This window comes from Charadrius vociferus, unplaced genomic scaffold, assembly GCF_000708025.1.
Source record: "Charadrius vociferus isolate BGI_N301 unplaced genomic scaffold, ASM70802v2 scaffold115, whole genome shotgun sequence".
Classification (NCBI taxonomy): domain Eukaryota; kingdom Metazoa; phylum Chordata; class Aves; order Charadriiformes; family Charadriidae; genus Charadrius; species Charadrius vociferus.
This window is the reverse complement of record NW_009648636.1, coordinates 3,589,381-3,604,218: the sequence shown is the minus strand read 5'-3', so window position 1 is coordinate 3,604,218 and position 14,838 is coordinate 3,589,381. Positions and strand designations below refer to the sequence as shown.

The window sequence follows — 14,838 nt, the reverse complement described above, 5'->3', positions numbered from 1 at the left end:
AGCAGGAAGAAAGGACTGTTTGGTTTGTAGCAGGAAGAAAGGACTGTTTGGTTTGTTGCCTTTCCTGTTTCTTTTCTGAACACATATTCAGCTAACTGCCTAATGGAGCAATACAATGTTAAATTTGTGATTGGGCATAGACTTGCTGGAGCAGATTCTTAGCTAGTGTGAATCAGTGCAATTATTTTTAAATCATTATTCCTGTTAAAATCATGCTAAGGTAGAATATTAAAAAATGGCATCTTTTTGTAAGGATGGGATTTGCAAAATTGTTATGCTGTGTAACTGTTTCGTTGAGGAAATTTACTTTAGTTTTTCAATTCTGCATCTGAAACCAGCTTCTGTTTGCCACAACTGAAACCTATGTTCCCCAGAATTGCCTTTGTTCTCATGTTCACTAAAGAGATGCTGTTTCCTTGACTCTGTTCCTTCTAGAAGAGAAAGGAAAATGTAATTTAAGGAATGGTCGGAGACATGTGTCTTCCAAATGAAAATCTTGCCTGTATTTAGACACACAAGTACCAGTGAATATTTAGTTACATCGAGGAGCAGATAATGAAATAATTCCACAATGTCACTTGTAAGTCAATTCTCTCTCAGAACTATGCTCAGATCAATTTTTCACCCCAAAAATCTATGGATTTAAGGGTAGAATAAATTAGAGTTAAAGTGTGATTCTTGTCAGAAATGGTTTTTTTTATCCTTTTTCTTGACTGCATATTAAAAGTGGCACCATGAATTTAGTGCATACCTATTTTAGTGCGTCGGTTTCCTCTGTAACTCTTAGTCAAGAGCGAATACATCTTCCTACATTCGCTTTGCATCTCTCAGTGCATACCCATAAATATAATCAGTATTTCTCCTTTGTGCTCTTTTGTCTTGTTACATTTCTTTCACCTCCATAAATACTAAATTCTTCTTCCTAAGAGAGTACTGTGATATAGTTCCTTTTTTTTTGTACAAACTTACTGTTTTATTGTTTTAAATATCTCAGCTAACTACATTTATTGTGATTTAGATCAAAGAAGAATGATTTCCAGGTTCAGTAAATCTAAATATATGTGAATGCTGCTTGCATTCTAACAGATTTAATTGGGAAACAACATTCTGGTTGTTCCTAAGGCATTTCTAAGGCATTTTACTGACCCACACATCAAAACTCAAAATTGTGTTGTTCTTTTTTTGTGCTTACCTTTTCGTTATCTTTATTAAGCTAGTGATATTATGATCTGTTATGCCCTTTAGTTTCATTTCTGCTTCTCAAACAATTCTCATTTGCTCAATTTTGCTGCAACATCAACACCAAACATGGGTTAGAAAGCATGTTTTTCTTTAAGATCCTCATGTTTCCATGGCAAATTGATGGTGTGGGGGGTTCCATAGTTGTATTAATTGCAATTACAGTGCATTATGTTCATTCTCAGACTGACAGGTTCCCTGTTTAGGAGCGTTTATTCCTATCCCACACTCCACTGCATTTTTTATGCATGTATCTGTTTGTCCTCTTGATATTCCAATATCTTGAATGGACAAATATGGCCCTTATGCCATACACAGTCTTAAAACTGCCATGCCCTGTTGTGTATTTCTTCAGTCATGTTTTCTGCAGTGGCACGGGCTTGTGGCGAAGGCTTTATACCTCAAGCACAAACACCACTAGAGACAAACACGTCTCTTGCAGGGTCGGCCAAGTCTTGCTGCATGCTGCCCCTTGGGTTAAGCCCAGCCTGGGAATTCCATGTAGCTTTGCTGTTGAATTTTCATTCAGAGGTATCCGTGAACATCCGTTTCATGCTGGACATGCTCCAAACCCCACAAACCATATTTTAATGCCATGGCACAAATGAAGAGCTTTATAAGATTGAAGGTAGACTCTGGGAAAACTACAGTACAGCACAGAGACAGAGCAGGAAAGGTCAATGACATTGCCGTCATTCTCAGCCCTGGCATTAGGAGGGAATTAAAATACCCTTGTAGGCCTTCAGCAGTCCCCAGAGTTGGGGGAAAATTCCTTTCTGACCCCAAATCAGCAACTGGTAAAACTATATAAAGAAGAAAATAAATATGTGCAGAAGACAAATTAATAAATACGGTTAGTAGTATGTCAAGGAGGGGAAAAAAAAAAAAGGTAAAGCCTGGCCCTCAGAAGTGACCAGAAGAAGCCCTGAAACAAAAAAAATATGCTTTGCTTATCTATTTCTATTTCTAGACTTGGTAGACTCAGTCCCAAAAGACAGAATCTAACATTGATCCTCAGTGTTTTACTGACATTGGCATTATCTGAAGGTCATGAGCTGTGACTTAGTCCTCCTGTAATACAAGTAGTAATAATAGCAAAATCATATTTGACTAAGAGACATTTGGGATGGGAGCAGAGGAAGGAAATGACTCTGACAATTCAGGAAAAATGCTTAGAATGGAATGAGGTTGCTGGGGGAATTAATCTTTTTGGGTTTCAAGCCAGTTGGCTCATTTTTCTCTTTGGGGACAAACTAAAGAGAAAGAAATGTATTTATTTTCATCTCTGGATTTCTAATCTCTGCATCTGTGCAGCCCCACTGTTCCCATCTACCTTTTCCAGGCAATTCATATTACATGAGCATTAGGCATGGAAGTGCTTTATAGATATTGTTACGCGGCTGAGAGAAGTGCCAGCTCAGAAAGTGAGCTGAGAACAGTGGGAGCACAGATGCATGCCAAATGCTGAATACCAGATGGGTGACGTACTGGGTTACACATAGGCTATCTGAAAGTAAGGGGTCCTGGTTGGAAGCATCCTTTTACCCCAGTGACTGGGAGTGAAAATTGCTGCAAAGACTCCATAAGGCTAAACCCCTTTCATATGTGTATGGGGAGGAGTCAATTCCTCAGCTCTCTGAATCCCATGTATTTCTATTTATGTCATTTTTTTAATATAATTGACAAATTCCACAATTATCTCTGTCTCTTTATTCTCTGGATAAGTGGTTCAACTTTGTGAAAACGAAAGTTATGGAAACCAAATAATACATCTGTTCTAAAGCATATGAAGTACCTTAACTAACATTTATCCTTTAAAAAGAATAAAAATCAAAGAGTAATGTAAGTTCAAGATAGATTTTTTGATATTTATTTAAGAGAGAAAATAATGTAGGTTTAAGATGCCTAAATATATCCTATATTAATCAATTATTAATGCCATGTCATTAAAATCCAAAATAATTAAAGAATAGTAAGTGTTGGTCACTGACAACTACAAAACAAGATTGCAGATGTTTTAACGGATTTACATTGAGAACTATGAAGGCATAGAAGGTTTCACATCACTCTTCATGATAACCTGAAGAAGTTTTCAATGGCTTTAATAGAAAATTTGTTCAGGACTGTGATTGAACAGTTTTCACCTCCAAAGATCATCATTTCATAGAAGACCTATCTATGGAATAGGAAAGTCTGATTATTTTAGTTTTGTGGGGAATTGCGGAGGGGAGGAGAGCTGTGTGAAAACATTTTACACTGCTACAATAAATTAAATAAAAAAAATTATAAGGTGGTTTATTCTGATTGTAAACAGGAACCTATGGAAAATGTAGCCCCTGGTCTTTTCTGGGACATACAACCTCTGCACTTGACCATTTTACTGTAATACTGACCATATTATAGAAGATGATTTTCATTGGGTAAAATATATGTGTTGAACAAATACTTTATTTGTAAACAAAGATAGAACATTTTTCCTAGTCTTAGGTAAGGGTGGAAACTAAGAGGAGTAAAAACATGAGTTTTCCTTGCAAAGATTCTGTCATTAAAAAAAATGCAATTTATTTGGATTCAAGTTGGTGAACTGGTTATCGCCATCCCTTTTCCTTACAGAAAACACATAACATATGTTGAACTTGTTTTATCCAACATATATAAAAATAAACTGGCTCTTGACTATCCTTTGATGTTCTTTCTTGAACAGCGCTTGTTTGGGAGAGTCCCAGCACAGGAGCAGCTCTGGGCAGCTGAACACATATCACACAAAGTGACTCTTTAGATTATTCTGTCAGCTCAAGATTTCTAAAATTTATTGTCTTTCATTCTGACTCTGCCTACTGTTATTCATCTTTGACACACCTCCTCCCACAAAAGGCCAACAACACAACATAGACCTGATTATGTTAATTTTTCCATACAACGCAAAGAATTTCTTGTCTGAGAAGACCTGCTGAATGCTGGATTAAATGCTTCGTTTTTACAGTAAAACATAATGTCTAGGGAGAAACAGGACAGGAGCCCGCTGGAATGCCTGTAGGCATGCACCAGTTTTTCAGAATCCTTCCTTCTGCAAATGTTGCTAGCAATGACAATTTGTGATCATACTTTTTAACTGATTTTTTTCATTGAGTTATGCGGGGACTGAATATATAGAAATTTCAGGTGTTTAGCTTCCAGTGAACACTCCCCTTCTTACAAAGCGTGTCTCTACCCGTATCGGGTCTTCTAAGACTTCAATATAGAACATGAACATTTTGGGGACCTGAATGTGCTGTGGTTTGATCTGCCAGCTTTGAAGATCAATAAATCGCCAAATATTCACAAGTCTTTTAGCAAAAAGGACCATGCAAGGATTGGATGAAGCACCAGAGTGACATGCCATGCAGAGACTATGTCAATGTGTTTCAGTAACACAAAGTCCCTTTAGTCTTTTGTCTTCTCCAAGCCCCACTAATGCCACTGACTCATACAGGTCAAACCAAGACCCTAAACAGTTTTCAGGGTCCGCCTTCCATAGCCTGTTCACAGACCTGTTTTTGATATGTCAGTGTGTTTTTTATAAAAAACTTGGGCGCTATTGGATGACAGCATCATTGCAGGGATGCTGAATGTAAAAAACTCCTGGGTCATTAAATTCTGATCATTGCTCTTACCAGCAAGTGCATTACATCATCCTTTCATAAGCAGATCGGGTTCCATCTCAGAGGTAATTAGCATTTGCCCTACTTATTTTGAAGTCCTTTCCAGCTTGTTATTTCTTACATCCAGTAAATATCTTGTACCCATGCTGGTTTATTTTAGTGGTTTTAGTCTCTGCAGTTTACCCCAATAGCAATTCTATCTTCTTTCTTTTGCACCGCTAAGCAAGCTGGGCCCTCTTCACCTCATCTTCTTCATTCTTCATTCATTTGATCACCCTACCAACCCTCCCTCTCTCCTGTTTGAATTCAGCTGGGGAATCTCTCAAACCTGCGGTTTCATTTTACAACTCATTATATCCGTATATGTCTAGATAAAACTCTGACTCATTCCTTCTAGCTCGTTAGCTTTGGGATGGCTTGCTCTTTAAATATGTAATCTGCGAGATCATATTGCAAACCGAGACTGTCTCATTCAAATTGCCTTACCGAGTTCCAGGGTTTAGGCTGTGATTCAACTGCCTCTGTTGATTTAGAGACATACAATACACTTCTCAAAGAAATCATCTGTGGTTTTAACTTTAAAATGTTTTGTGGAGCTGGTTGGGAGGATAACTGCTATGTGTTGGACTCAAAAGCTACATCTGTACTGCTCTGTGAAGTGTTTTCTGATATATGGACCACGTGTCACAGCTGATTGTATCTGGACTGCTCAGAGCAAATGCAGATTCCTTCAAAGCAAAGTGCCTGTGACATTGGTGTTTTTATGCAACCAACCTAAACAGCATGTTGTTGCATGAAATCCAGTGTACATATTGTATTGGGGTGAAGTATCAAAGCAGGTAGAGGTGATTAAGGATACCTGTTGGATAGAGTGCCTGGAAGAAACTATGTCAAAAGCATACGTGGGTTTTGTTTCAGAGAGGATTCATCTTTTCGCCTTTGAAAGGGACTCAGGTTATGAGGTATCATACACGCAGTAGGGATTCATGGAGGCTTGGGACCTGGCAGAGAACTGGGAGCAAAGTTATTCGACAGTTTTGACATATCTAGATGATATAATTCAAATAAATAATATGTTTCTTTATAAGCTTGGTCTGAAAGTGTGCTGTGTAATTTTATGTAAACTCTGTGGCAATTTTTCTACAGATACTGATGTCAAAGGATTTGGATCAATGGAGGATGAAAAGCAAAAATAAGTCCAAATTTCAAACACAATCCTACTCTTGTTAGTTATAGCTGAACAAGCAGGGTCATATTCTGAAATTTTTATATTTAGTCCTGAAAAAAGTTGTGAAGAGTAAATGTAGTTCTCTGCATTTAGTATCTTGAGGATCACTGCCATTCTACATCCAAGAAGTTCCAAAAGTCCACATTTGTGGACTTGTACTAGTCATCTGAGAGTAATACAGGTGCTTCTGGGTAACACAGAAAACAATATTTTAGCTTATCATGTAGCTGCTTGAAGTTTGCTTGGAAGCTATAAATTTAACACCGTTAATAATGATTTACTTGCTTTCCATTTATGTAAATGTAAGCAGTGCTCTTACTGACTTCTGAAAAGACTGTTTTTCCTCTGTGATATAGTCTGACAATTGTTTGCATTTTTTTCAGCTGTTCCCCTGTGCATCAATGGTTACCTCCATGACTCTGAACTGTGAGTAGCCATTCATGTGGAATTTTTACATTACCGTACTGATGTTTATTGCGTATGTACCTATTATGTCACCTGGTCATCACCTTTGTAACCTAAATAATCCTGATAATACTTATCTTAATCTAGTTAGCTTTTCAGTTTGGAATCATGCTGGTTACCCTTCTCGGGACAATTTATATTTCTGTTTATGTATTTGAAATGGATTAAGTAAAAATTAATTCAGTGTGGGGAGACACCGTTTAGCTATTCTGGGACATGTATCATCATTCTGACTTTACTCTAGTACAGGCTAATTTCCTGATGACTCTGCTGACCCCTCTGCTGTAGACATATTCCTGTGAAATGCTCACCCTGACGGTTTATAGCTTCATAAATGATAGACAGAATGTAGTGTTTTTTTTCTGAATCGGGCCTTTCATTTGCGTAAGATGGCATAGGGCTAACAAAGCTGGGATTATGCCATGAATATTAGAATGGTTGATGAACTCAGCTGCCCGGCAAAACAGACAGAATAAGCTACCTCTAACATCAGAAAGGAACACTTATTCCCAAGTGCTAGTCTTAGGTTGGCCATGATTGCTTAAAACCAATCCTCTTTAATAATAGTCTGTGTCCAGAAGCTGTAGTATAGCAGCTTTATTTGGCTTTTTTAAAATGTGATAAAAAAGGTTATTTTCATTCATATGTGTACAAGGGAGGAGGGGGATGTGTCTGTGTGCCCTTCATACCAAATCCTATTATAAGCCCTTCATGAAGCATTAATATGTAAAAGCCGACCTCCCGCCATCTAATCTAGTATAATAAGGGCTTGGATACATTATTAATTTTTGTCACACATCTGAGGCCCCCTTTTACCAACCAAAACCCCCATCCAAATCCCTTGTTGCATCATTAAATTGTGAAAACAGCTTCATCATTCATGACAGAAAAATGGAAGGACCCTGAGCCATATGGCAGAGGCAGCAGCAGTACCAGCGACCCGTAGATGTTTCCCCAGTTCCCTGCTTGCAGTGACTGGTGCTCAAGAGACCCTGCAATACAGTAGGGTGACAAAATCATCCTGGTTTTTTGGTGCAATATTGGCTTCTTTGTCTGGAAACAGACAAACCCAACACCAGTGCTGGGGATCAGACCCCAGTTTAATCATCAGGATTTTGAACGGAACGTGACAGGTGGGGTTGGCAAGTACAGTTTGGGGGGTTCTCTCTTACAGTGCAAGGTCAGCTTATGTCTTCAGAAGTTCAGAAGCTGGCTCTTGGCTAACCATCCACAAATCCCCTGGACATGCTGTGAATTACACATTGTTTGCGAATCAGAAAAACACACAATATGTCTACCCACTAAAGGAGAGTGAATAATTTCTCTTTTTATAACAGAAAAATATAAAGATGTAAAGTTCTAGGAAATCTTTGTATTTCTAAACCAATACTTTATCTTACATTTTTTATGCTTGTTGTCATTAAGGCTGAGTTAGGGAGAAATACCCTGATTTCACTGACACACTGATGACACACATTCAGTGAAAATCCTTGGGACTCTGAGATGAGATGCACTGACATACAGTTGTCTGAAATATCATTCCATTTATTCATGCAAATAATCCTATCAGATTACTCGCTGGGAAGAAGGATTTAGCCCTTAATAACAAGATGAATGGTACTTTAAAAACAAAGATGAATTTGAAGTGAAAGGTTGATTTATGTGTTTTCATTCACATTAGAATGTGACAATGATGAAGAGTTCAACATAGATGAGAGATAATTGCATTGTAGAGAAATTTAGTATAGTTATGTAGTGATGATTCTTAATGTGAATAGTGCTGGGATTTGTGGTTAAACAGATAATAAGAATTGTATGTCATTATCATAGAATTATAGGGGCTTTAATTTTTTTAAAATTGTCACTCTATTCTGCCCTTTGTATTTTTTTGTGTAAGGAAGTTCTAATCTTTCAGCATACACAAATGAGCTAAAATGGTCACTCAGCTTTGTTTTGCAACAAAAAGTCTGTGATTATTGCAGACCTATTTTTGAAACTGTACTTGGCACAAACAGTCAAAACCTGCATTTCTATTTTAAATATATAACTGCAAACTTGGGAAATAATTCCCTATCCTCTGTCATCTAACAATGACCCATTAATTTCAGAGAATCTTTCCTGATTTACAGTAAGTATTTGAACTGTTCACTGAGGGAGTCCACGAGGAAATACTGCCACAGCATTTTGGTAATGCTTTTGATAGAGCAGTAAGTTTATTATAGATTTCCAGCATGGTTTTTAAAGAATTTTTAAAGAGTGTACCAAAAGTTAAAATATAAGGATATTTAAGTTATCCTGAGGTGAGGTGGTAAAAACCAGTATGGTTTCACACCTTTCCATATACGTGTGACAGCACAACAGGTAGTTTATTCATGGACAGCACAGACAGCTCCAGCTTTGCAGTAGCATGAATGTGGAATCAGAAATATTATTTTAAATAAAATTATTGTCTTTCTAGATTAAAAACAAAACAAGTGCTTAGTTTTAAGACCATCTAGCCTGACATTCACTATGGCATTAACCCTTATGTGTCACCTGATTATCGCTTATATTTTGCTTAATTATCCTTGTACAGAAAACATTTTATTATAGCTAAAATATAACCTTCAATATAGGAATTTAACACCCAAAGAAGAATCTAGCATATAACTTTTCTGGTAGGACCAGTGGTGGCTAGTCATTATTGTTAATATTTATACTTTTTTCATTTATCTGGCTGTCATTTACTGATTCTTGTTATATCTTTCCATGGGACTAAAGCACACGTTTACACCCAGCAATTTCTTTGAGTGGAATTATATGCACATTTTGTAGTCAGATTACCTCCTAGTATTCTTTTTTATATACTGCTATCCTGAATACATAGTTCTTGCTATTGCTTTCACTATGTGACATTATATACTATCATCTTTTAAGTAATTAAAGACCTCTAAATCAATCTCTAATTTTTTGACATACATATTAATATGCATGTACCCAAATTACCTGCAACAAGGCCAGTGTCATTGACCTAAGTACACTCACTGCACTAAAACCAGAAAAATAAATATCCCAGGATTACATCAGCTTCCTTATTAGACCACCATGTTGGAAGTTCATGATGGGTTTCTAGTTCAGCATGTCTTAAGATCCCACTCAGCGTGACTGCTTTCCAGGGTGGGTCCCCACTCCCTGACGTTACTTTGCACTTGAGTGTCCTATATATTGAACAGAAGCCTTTGCACTTGAGTGTCCTATATATTGAAGAGAAGCCAGTTTATGTGGGAAATTGGCTAGCTGAGAAGGGTAACATAGATATGATCCAGCTGGCCGAGCAGGAGCTTGGGAAACATCGGACCCAGTTCCTGTGATTGCTAATTGGCAAGGGCACCCTGACCCTGACTGCAGGTGCTAGACAGTGATGAGAAGCCTGGGATTACTCAGGCATGGGAAAAGAGGGAGTAGTTGCATGGGAGAAGAAGAGGTAGCTAGCCACAGATAAGGAGCTAAGGGCTGGAGTGATGAACCAATCAGAATGCTGTGTTGTTGGAACACATATAACTAATTATAGCAGAGTATATATGAAACATGTAGTAGCCAATTATAGTAGAGTAAACATGGAATATGTTTTAGCCCATTTTAAAAGACAGCTGTGCTATTCAATAAACGAAGCTTGCTGATTGTTCATATTGAGTGTCCATGTCTTCCCCCGTCGCAACAAGTTTACCAAATGGTATTTAATATATCATCTGATTGTCTGGTCCTTTTTGTACCCACAAGTTTATCAGCATTTATACATATTCCCGAAATGGCTGATGAAATGTGAAGATCACAGTAGACCTTGTTTAAGGACTATTCGGCAGTATCGTATCTTTGAAAGGTTCATAAACACTAGCCAGTAAATCATCAGTCTCCCAGCGTGATAAATATCACTAGTCCAATTACAGGCACTCACTTGGTTGTGCAAAACACAAAAGACGGGGTTTCATCACAGCAAGTGATGACCTGTGCAAATATCCCAAGTAACCTGGGAGCCTTATGCAGGACACAGGCAGAGATACACATATTCTGGGAGTGACACAACACACCTGAGGTTTAAAGTGCTTGTTAACTCACTCACTTAAACAGTATAAATCTTCTGGGGGGAGCTCGAGTCAAGAAAAACTGCACCAGTTTCCAGTTTGCTGTTTTCAAGCATCAGAACAGCAAAATCTGTTTATAGTACGGTTGTAAAGATACTTCAAAAGAATGTAATTATTAAATTACATTTCTGAATTTCATATCAGATTATTGCATTAGATCAAATTTTGAATCATAGAGTTGGAGAACCACCAAACCACGATTTTTTTTTTTCTTTTAATAAGATTTTGGTCCCTGAGAATGATTATTGTTTTTAAAATTTGTCAAGATGAGGTGAATTCTGATTAGCCCTACCCAAAGTTCTTCTCATGGACTAAGCAGGAATTAAGACTAGGTGGGGTTGGAGGACTGTCAGCATTTCATACCCTTTCTGTTCACCTCACATCGTAATCATATAATGACAACCCCTCTGGTGGGGGCCTCTGTAATGTTGACATTAAAACCTGTAGTTTAAAAGCATTCAGACGAGATTTATGGGCTTTTAAATGTCATTAGCTGCCATTATGAGTAATAGTTCAGCTGATTAAATGGTGTGGATACGTGGTATTAGGGCATGACGCTTGAATTTTCGTGTTGTATTTTTCAAGAAAAAATACTTTTAACCAATACAAAAGCAACTCAGTTCCTTCCTCCTGAAATCCCTGCTCACACTAGTCAAAATCTGCTGCGATTTAGTGAAAAACATAGCATTGAATCCCAAATGATCTCATAAAAAAAAAAAAGTCTCCCCCTTTATTCACTTTTGGGGGAGAAAGCTTTGCTATTTCTAATCAGAAAGGATTGTAACAAAGAAGCATTTATATTATTTCAGATTTGTCTCTGGAATCTGCTTGTCTATTCTGGTCCCTACAGTCTCAAAAGCTCTGAATCATAGCCGATTTTCTCTCGATAAAGATAGTTACGTAAACATCTCTGCGGGGACCATGAATTCTACTCTCAGCGCACTGCAACCTAGGGAGATGGGCACTTTTTTTAGTGTAAGGCCGTACGTATGTTCAAATAGAAGTAACCTAGATTAGTCGCAAACCTGGAGGTCCACGTGACAAGATGCCTTCTCTAAACTACTAGAGCCTGCTCAATACTCTCTGCTATCATTGTGTCATGCTTAATCGATGTCAAGGTTAATTGTTCATTGTTCGTTGATAACTTAACGCTGAGAAAAGGTAAAGCTGTAACAAACCCTACCCGTGGGACTCCACGTTGTGCTTCCTTTGTTCCCCTAATCTGCCGTGGTTGGTTGCATTGTGCTTTCATACCGGCATCTTCCAGAGGAACATCCTCCTCTGGGAGAAGAGGTCTCCAGCCTCTGGCAGCAAAAGGGAATCCTCTTCTGTTTTCACACACTACTCAAGGGATGCAAGTTTAAAGCTTCGCTGATTGTAAATGAGGGGGCACCTGAGGCCCAATCCCTGTCTTTTGAAAAATTATGTTGTCTTGTGATGTACTGAAGGTTCCCTGCTCCTACAGAAGTCAACAGAGGTTGAAAGTGTTCAGGAGCACTGACCTTTGTAACATAATAACCCAACTTCTATTGACCACCTGAGAAGGAAGTGCTCAGGAGATATGTTGTTTTTGACTGTTCTCTGGAATTTTTAAACGCAGTTTTGTTTGACCTTGTTGGGACTACAGCAGTGTAAATACACCTCTTTTAAAAAAACATTTTACCTACTGTTGGACTGAAAATACTCTATAACAGAAAATTCTCAGTGATGTGATATGAGATAAATTGAGACCCAAGCTATCAAGTGCAAATTCCTGAGAAACTCCATTTGCTACTTGTAAATCTGCAAATCACTAAATCTGATCTGTCAGAAGTAACAGGGAGCTATGCATGATAAGAGCAATGGGTCAAGGCAGAACAGAATAACTATGCAGCAGCCTTCAGCTCTACAATTAGCAAAGGATCTCAGGAAAATGCTACCCATTGACAGACTCAGTTGAAGAAAACATGTTAGGGAGTTCAGAGCTCAGGGCTGCTAGTTCTTGATTGTCAGTAAGCATTAAAACAGGGGCAGAATCAAAATAAAGGGTTTCAGCCCAGCTTGAAATTAATGCATTGTGTGTAGAAAGATTTTCTTGATACCACAGGAGAGTCATTTCTTCCATATGTTACACCTTAGAGAAACTTTCGAATTATGTCAACCCAATCTCTGTAATTGGTTGTTAGACTGAATCTTAATGTCAAGCAAACTCAGTGCCGTACACTCAGCAGCTCCCTGTCAACTGTCAATAATAAATTAAGCTTGCAAAAGCACACCTTAACCCTCCTCTCTATTTCCTTCCTAAACACTCTTAGCAGTTGGGAATCAGTTTTTCATTCACACTATCTTTTCCATGGAATCATTATGTCCTTCCTTTCCAAGGAATTAATATCTTGAAAATCTCCCTTTTTCTTAAGCTCAAGACTGAGTTTCTCACAGATCATCTTGAATCTGGTGATGCTATTCTATTTTTTTATGTACAGCACATCTGAACTTCGTTTTTCTGTATAAATTCAAACTTGCTCTGAATGCAAAGGCAACCATTGATGCCACAAAGATATTCAGTGAGGTTTGGGAAAAAAAAAGAAGAAAAAAAAAAAGGTTACTTGGCTGTCGTCCACCACAGTGTGAAGGGACCAGTTGTGGCTGTAGCACGAGACATGTAAATCAGCAGAGATTTTTATCGTAGCTCGTTTTCTATTGGTGCTGTTGGCCTCTGGGCCTGTGTACTCACTTGTCTGACTTTTTACCATGCAGTTTCTTGGAAAGGGTATGGACATCAAGGCTTGTGCCTTATTTTGGGTGCTACTTTATCCTACATTCATCCTGTTTATTTCAAGTTGAAAGTGTAGATGTCAAAATCTCTTTGTAGTATTCAGGAACTAACTTGTATTTTCACCTCCTCTATATTCTGTTATCCCAACCACTACATCTAACCACACATCACTCTATTCTCGGACATTTTTATCTACAAACTAAATATAAATCACAGACACTATCTATATATTACTATTTGCAATTACTGACATGTATGTTGTAGCTAGTTCCTTAATTAAATCTGTGATTTACATAGTTATTTGCCTTGTACTGGAGTTGTCTCAGAGGCTTCCACAGGAGTAATAACTAATCACTAATCTGTGATAATTGCTGAGTTAAAATACAGCCAGGTTAATAACTGGAACTAGTCTTCATTTACTGTTGTAAATGTACATGTTTGCATGCCTGGTTGTGTGCTTCTACTACTGAGTTTTCCTGGGAATGTTCCTGCCATTGTAAATCTTTGTAGTTTCACCACTTTAAATCTGGATTGATTCAAATGACTTTACTGATGTTGCTCTGGATAATGAAGACATATATTTGATTCTCTGAGTCAAATTCTGCAGTCTTTACTCAAGCAAATCTCCCAATTAATCCTAAGGAGGTACAGGCTGTGTAAAGATGCAAAGATGTTTGAAGGAGGAAGAAAAGAAAAGGAAATGAACTCTTTAACTGGCTGCTAATTGTTATTTGAAATAGCCTTTAACATTTCTGAACCTTTATCAGAAAGACAGCACTTGTAAACAGATGGGCAATGGATACCCCAGTTTAATAAATGTTGTATTTTGTTTTATTTGCTTGAAAAGGAGGGATATTAGGGTTATCTCTGTTACAGAGCATTTCTCCATTAATAAATAATAATTATTTTTAATGTAAGTCTCTGTCTAAAAAGGTATTTACCTTGGAGAGAGCATTTTTGCTGTAGCTCCCCTCTCTCCTCCCCCTCTTTCTCAAACAAACACAAGTAAGCTTGCTCGCCAGGCAAAGCCTATCCAGGACTACCTTTGATGTTGCACACTTCTGAGAGGAGTTAAAGGTATATATTGCTGATTGCAGTATCCATTTGCACTTAGTTTGTTATTGTTTTGAAGAGTGGCACTAGGACCTTCGCCGCTTCTGCAAACGATGAGCCTATGGCATTGAGCATGGATGTGAAAGCCTCATGTGTCTTGAATACTCAGTGGATCTAATTAACAGGTAGAATCGCACCCTGGGTGCTTGAAAAATTGCCAGACACCATAGAAACGAGTCCTTAAGTCCCCGCACCATCTGCACTTTCTTTTCATTGTGGAAGTCTCATTGAAACACGGTTTTCGACCGTTCTAAATTCATTTGTGCGTTAATGGAA

General features: G+C 37.9%; 1 protein-coding gene across 2 annotated transcripts in view; it reads right to left on the bottom strand.

The window, feature by feature from the left end:
• The window catches only part of SLC17A6 (solute carrier family 17 (vesicular glutamate transporter), member 6), a 34,243-nt gene that overhangs the window by 13,866 nt on the left and 5,539 nt on the right, over window positions 1-14,838 (bottom strand). The window lies entirely within an intron of this gene.